Source organism: Aristolochia californica, unplaced genomic scaffold (genome assembly GCF_029961685.1).
Source record: "Aristolochia californica isolate CCGP_79_NKW_82.1479 unplaced genomic scaffold, dmAriCali1.0.hap1 SCAF_267, whole genome shotgun sequence".
NCBI lineage: Eukaryota > Viridiplantae > Streptophyta > Magnoliopsida > Piperales > Aristolochiaceae > Aristolochia > Aristolochia californica.
Window position 1 is genome coordinate 18,825 of NW_027181956.1, and position 6,582 is coordinate 25,406.

General features: G+C 46.9%; 1 non-coding gene across 1 annotated transcript; it reads left to right on the forward strand.

Annotated features, from left to right (window-relative positions):
- Positions 1-6,135: 6,135 nt before the first annotated feature.
- TRNAG-GCC (transfer RNA glycine (anticodon GCC)) lies at positions 6,136-6,207 on the forward strand. The gene has a single exon. It is a non-coding gene; the product is annotated as a tRNA-Gly (tRNA).
- Positions 6,208-6,582: the final 375 nt, after the last annotated feature.

Consider the following 6,582-nt stretch of genomic DNA (forward strand, 5'->3'; position numbering starts at 1 on the left):
CAAAGAACATTTCTGTAGAAGTCTATCAACTGAGATTTTTGAGTTTATTTGAATTACCCGTGAGATTGCAACGGGAATCGGTTGTGTAGCTGACATTAACACTATTTGGCGAAGGAACATCGGTTGCATAATTTTTGTGTAGTAATTTACTCCGATGAAATCGAATGAGCCCAAAACCATATGAGACTGTTCTTTGGTGAATTTCGGTAGCCGATCTCCAACGTGGGATCTCATGGTAAGTGGATATTCACCATGGATTAATGGGTCCATGAACCCGCACAAGCCCCAACGAACAATTAAGCAATAATTGTTAACTAAGTAAATTGAGCAACGGTGCCTTGATCTCATGGCTAGTGATTCTCATTTTGCTTGACTCACCATCCATACATGAAGTCGATAGCTCGTTGAGCTGCATCACTGTTGGACGTCGATGCAGAGAAGGGCACAAACCTGTGGGACACCACGGTTATTCCAATAGAGCCTTTTTGAGAGGCCTGCCAAGACAATTCATCCGTAACGTTGATATACTCAGATCGAATATTTTGACAAATAAGGTTGTTTATGTGTGCATGTCTTGAAAGATGGATAGTAAACATTCTTGCAAGTTACAAATTTCTTATCCTTTCCAGTGGTTGTGATTATAGAATAGTAAACATCACCACCGTCGATCATGATCATATGCTGTTCAAACCAAACAATAGTTGGCAACGGTTTTGTCTCTCAAAAGCTAAATCTATACCTGGTATTTCTCCTTGTAGCGTTTCACAGCAGCCGCATGAGCAAGAAGCATGTTATGCCCCACAATATAAGGCTCCGTCCCCGAATTCTCTAAAGCAGAGGTCCGCATAATATAATCTCGAAAATCCGCCCGCCTGTAAGCAAAATGAGATTTTCTAGAGCTTTGACTAGATTAAAAGCATAGATCCGGCCGGTTCGGCCCGGTTTGGGATAGGAAAGCGTACACGATCTTGGAGCTTAAGAAACCGCTGTGGTGAACAACTCCTTCCCTCGGAACTGGTTTAGGCCTTCTCTCTCTCTACTCGAAACCTGCCCGACCTTTCATTTCGGAGAGTAACTCGAAAAAACTCCGTAAGGGCGAGAAAGGGTCCCGCCCAAGGAGGGAAAGCCTTTATTTATTTAGCCCTTTTAAAAAGTCCCTGTTAATTTCCTCTAGTCTGGAAAAAGGGCTTTTCCAATATCTTTTCGGCCGTGAAAGTCGTGAAAGTAGTGGAAATGGATTAGTTGAGGTTCCTGTGGCACTTCAGGTTTTAGGAAAGCGCCTTTTGACGCTGGGACTCATGGTCAGACGACGAGGTGTGGAACCACTAGTAAGACTACTACTGTTTTCATTGTTTCCTCGATTAAAGAAAGGATGGTGGAAAACTGGTTTATTGGAGACGAACTGGTCGAACAATTTAAACATGACGCTATACTGTATGAGTTATGCCGGACCACAGCCGCGCTGCTAATGGTCACTTTAAAATGTTTTTTTACTTTGACTGCATCAAAGAAATGACAGAGAACTGACTGGGATGATGGGACCTCATTAGAGTCTTTAGCTCTCTGCTGACGTCCGGCCTTTCTTTGCGTTTTGTAATGCAGAATAAGCCCGGCGACAAAGGGTGCCGCCCTTTGAAGCCCTTGCTTTATTATTAATTACAAGGTAAGGTAGTGCCTCCATTAACCACGCAAATATAGGATTATTCATTAGTTTATGAAATCAGCCTTCTTGTGTCCGTCGCGTGCATATGCAGCACCGGCCTGGTGGGACTTGGCCCTTGGCTTTTTAGGGCTTTTTTAGAGAGTAAGGTAAGGAGGGGTCTAGTTTTGACAGTATTTTCCTTTGGCAAGTTCCTGTGTAGCGAGCCCTCGGCGACTGAGAGGAAAGCCCCCCTTGAGGGGATTGGCTGACTTGGATTCCCGCGGGCACTCTTAGACTTCTGCAGCTCGCGGGCAGCCAGCGCACACACCAAAAAAATCTTGAAAGCAATGCTACACTTTGTATGTAGGGACTCCGGCCGCTGAGAGCGTCGAAAGCGGTCTTGAGCTTGCTTGAGTTTGAGCACGGGTCCGACCGCGCTAAACGGGCTAAAAACGCGCGTTTTCGCCGCCCTCTGGTCCCCTTCTGCATAGGCCTTTTAGTGCGTTCTAGGCCTCTCTATCGTGCTCCGCGCGCGTTTAGGGCTGACGTTTATTGAGAGCACTGTGGGTATTTTGCTTTAGGTGTTATCCCTGAGGGCGTTAGAAAGTGCCTTGTCAATGGCTTTATTGGTTTTATACTGCCAAAGGAGTTATTCCGTTAGGTTGTTTCCTGAGCTATCTTTCTTTTCCTTTTTCAGTCAGAGCAGAGTTTGTTTTCTTTCATTCGCTGACAACTAAGAAAACTCAAAATCACCCTCGACTGAGGAGTATGTCGGGAGCCTCGGAATAAGTCCTACCCATACCTACTGGCGAATAGTTCAGTGAGTGGGTTCGGGTAACACTCTACTTATTGATCTACCTATTCATTCCTCCCCCAGAGAAGATAGAGCTATCTTCCTTCAGAGATTGCTTGCATTGACGGTCATTACATTTTTTCCATTGCTAGGCCCCAAAACACTTTTTCGATGAAGGTACTTCGGACACATTTCATTCTCTCGAGCAGGGACAAATTAGGGCCCTATTTAATGAAATTTCTCATTAATAGATTAATGTGACAGGGGGTCGTTTTACTCTTTCTCAAACAGTAGGTTTTCGACGATTGATCCGAGAGGCCTATAAGAGAGAATAGGGGCGAGAGCGAGATGTTAGGGATTTCTATCTTCATCCCCAAGTCTCTCTCATTGATGAAGGGGGACATCTTCATCCATTAAACTCTTAGTATGCGTATGTTAGTTGACCCATCGAACGAACCCAACCTTCTATTTCAGATAGATAGATGTTGAGCTTAAATCGTTTCATTGGGATCAGTAGATGGGAACCCCGTGGTGACGAGTAGAGTAGGCAGCGAGTGGAGTGCGACTCCACTCGCTCATAAGCACGGAACGAGCCCTTAAAGGATAGCCCTTTGAGTATAGTTGTGAGAACTCCACGAGCTACAAACATATGAAATAGAGAGTTCCGTTCAGGAACGAGCATATTCAATAGAGCGAGTGGAGTGCTTACGCACGGAACGAGGCGGCGGGAAGCGAAGGCTGCTAAGCCGTAGCTATAAGTGTATGAGACTCTATGGGGCGATTCCGGCCGAGAGCCCTTTTTTCTTTTTTGAGTTTCCATCCAACTTCATCCTATGCTAGCCATTTCCATGCCGTTCAACGCTCTGTTGTAATTACCAAACGGTTGTATACCCAATCCCCCGTCTTCCTTGGGTTGGGCTACCAACGACAAGATTCTATTTCATCGTTTTTCTCTGCTTGTTCCTTCCCCTCCACAAGTACGGCAGAGTCTGTCGATGGCCTTCCTAAAACCAATTTGTGCCAGTAGTATGGTAGCCATGTGATTGGTATAAGCCGATAAGACATGTTTAATAAGTAGTTGTCTGCCACTGAGGCTAAGCCATGAATGACTCCTTTTGACTGCATTTTTTCCTGGTTTCGTTGCGCCCCTTCCAACTAGTTATAGATTGACGGTATATGGGACCAAGCCAAGTCAGTCCATAGATCATCTGTTAATCCTTCTTTGAATCCCAGTTGTCTTAGTATCCGTCGTCGTCTGGGGTTTGTAACATGACCAAAGTATACAAAAGTCTTGTTTTCCCCCCGGGGCTTAAAGGAAAACATTAAATAAAGTTTTGAAGCCTCGAACAGTCTCTCTATCTGGCTTTGTTATTATTACAGTGTCATCTGCAAACTGTGAGATAAGTGGTGCCATGGTTCCTGGAGAGATCTGAATGCCCTGCTGTTTTCCCTCTTGGAAGCTATGTTTGAGCAGTCGATTTCATGTCTCTGCAACCAGCCAGTAAGTAGAGATATGGAGAGAGGGGACAGCCTTGTCGCAGACCTTTGTTTGGTTCCTTTTATGAACCCCACAGATCGTCCATGGATCATTGGTGCTATCCATTGTATATAAATACACTAGAGTACCCTACTCTGCAAATCAAATTTTCCTTAAGCATATAGAAACCTATGATTAACATTATCGCAGGGTTTGGCGAGTTTAGTGATCATGGCTGGCTCACCTGATCTATCAGCTGAGTGGTAAGCCTCCTTGGGACAATCATCAATATCTCTGCCTATCCAAATGAGATTAGGAAGGCGCCCTTGTAGCAATAGGGCCAGCCTGTCTTTCAATCTATTGGCAATTACCTTAGTCATTCTCTTATACAGTGTAGTCCCCATAGCAATGGGCCTCGGTCTAGTGAGGTTTTGCTTTTTTGGGAATCATTGCAAGGAAGAAGGATTGAATTGCACCTGGTTTGCTCTGCTCCTGTTCGACTTCAATTACCATATGGAGATGGAGGTCGTCCTTAATAATTATGTTCCAGCACAGCACTGTCTTCCGAAGTTGAAGTTCAGTTGGAATCCATCTGGTCCAGTAGCTTTTTACTATGAACAGCTACCGGTTACCAGATTGAAGAATTTGGTTTGTGCCCCGGGGACTTTTTCATTGATGGACTGCAGCTATATGCTGTTGGCTTGAGAAGATGGATAAGTGTGAGAACAATTTCATAACTTCTTTCCTTATCTCCTCATGCTGAACCAGAACCTGGCCTGTTGGGCATTTCAATTGATGAAAGTGTGGATTCTGCGTTTCTTAATAGATGCGTGGAAAAAAGAAAAACCTTTTAACCACAACTGTCGAGATTGTAGGCGCAGCGACTCACTTGCCTGAGCTTCCAATCTTCTATACATACTATAGTCCTCTATGTGTTCTGCATGTGGTTCTCTCTCAATTGCTTGTTCCAATCTTCCTTTCCCATTCACGTGTTTCCTGCTTGTTTTGTAATGCCATTTCCTTCGATCCGCGGAGCCTTTAGTCGTTGTTGAATTGCTACTGCTACTAGTACAAGTCTTCGGTTAAAGCAGTAGGCAGGTCAAATTCCTGGGAGTTTCATTCCAAGTTTCCTCAATCAATTGTATACATTCTGCATTCAGAAGCCAGTGAGCGGAGCGCGGATGCGCTCGCTCAAAGCCGTCTCGCGCTCGCACACGCCCCCTTTACGCAATAGGGCTCAAATAGGCCTCCTCTGTATACAAGGTGCGCAGCCCCTTGTAGTAAGAGAGCCTACGGCGCCTCTTACTACAAGGGGCGTGTGCGATGCCCTAAGGCTTGTGCGCTAGATGCAGCAGCGAGCGCATCCGCGCTCCGCTCACTGGGGCTTGCTGGCTCAGGAATCGACTGGTTCCGAGCAGACTCGTGGAGCTGCTGCTTGGATTATCGTAGAATAAGAGGAGCCGTCTTTTAAAATGACTTTACTTAAAAGACAGATGCCGCCGCTGCGAGGCGAGGGAGCCACTTGTCTGGTCTTGCGATGCACTCACTCCCGTTACGAGAATGAAATGACGCCCCAGCAAGAATAGGCCAAAAAGCGTAGGCTTGAAGCCTGCTAGCGCACACGCCCTTGCGCGCCTACGGCCCTCTTGCTACTTTGGGCTACGCACCTGACGCAATTGGTGCTTATCGCACTCTTGCTATCAGGTATCAAGCCCAAAGTCGCAATAGAGCTTATAAAGCGCCTATTGCTATTGTAGGCTTGGGGGCTTGTGCGCTAGCCTTATAGCTTGGGGCCCCCTATGGCACTCTCGCTACAAGGGATTAAAGTTCCCCTCTTACGTAGGCTTGTGCGATGCCCCCTACTCTTAATAATGCCTTAAGCGCTCACCTTTTTTGGCCGAGACCAAGACTCCTTACTTATCGCACAAAGAGCGGCACAGAGCGGCCGGAGATTGATTGAAAAGGCAGCCCAGCCTGGCCCGCCCCTTTAGTGATAGTGAGAAAGAGCACACACAGACCTCCCCTGACCCACTAATCATCATCTGGCGCGAAGCAAAAAGAAAGGTCCCCCCTCCTTTCCTTCCCAGCCGCCCCCCTAGCCGCCTACCTACTCGTGCTCGTAGCTCGATCGGAGATCAAGAGTGTGGTCCGGCGGAAAACAGAAGTAGTCCGTATCAAGTGAAACGTGAATTGCTCAGTAGTGCTTCGCCACTACCGGAGCTGGCGGAAATAGCTTAATGGTAGAGCATAGCCTTGCCAAGGCTGAGGTTGAGGGTTCAAGTCCCTCCTTCCGCTCCAGGCTTCGTCGTTCAGTGGTAACGAGTAGAGTGCGTCAGTCATCGGTTCTTTTCCGGGCTTTTTCTTTTCTTTCTCATCGAGATTGGGTTGGTGTGTACCGTACTGTTATATGTTGCCTGAGGCCGGAGACCATCCGTGATTTCTGACTTTCTTTTATGAGGAGAATCGCAGTGGAGCCAGTGAGCGGAGCGCGGATGCGCTCGCTCAAAGCCAGCGGGCACTTAGAGTGCCCTATTGCAACAAGGTAAAGGGGCGTCAAGTGCCCCCATTACGTAGGCTTGTGCGCTAGCTTACGCGGGCGTGTGCGCGTTATGCCCTAAGGCTTGTGCGCTAGCCTTATAGCTTGGGGGCCCTAAGGCTGGCTTGTGCGCT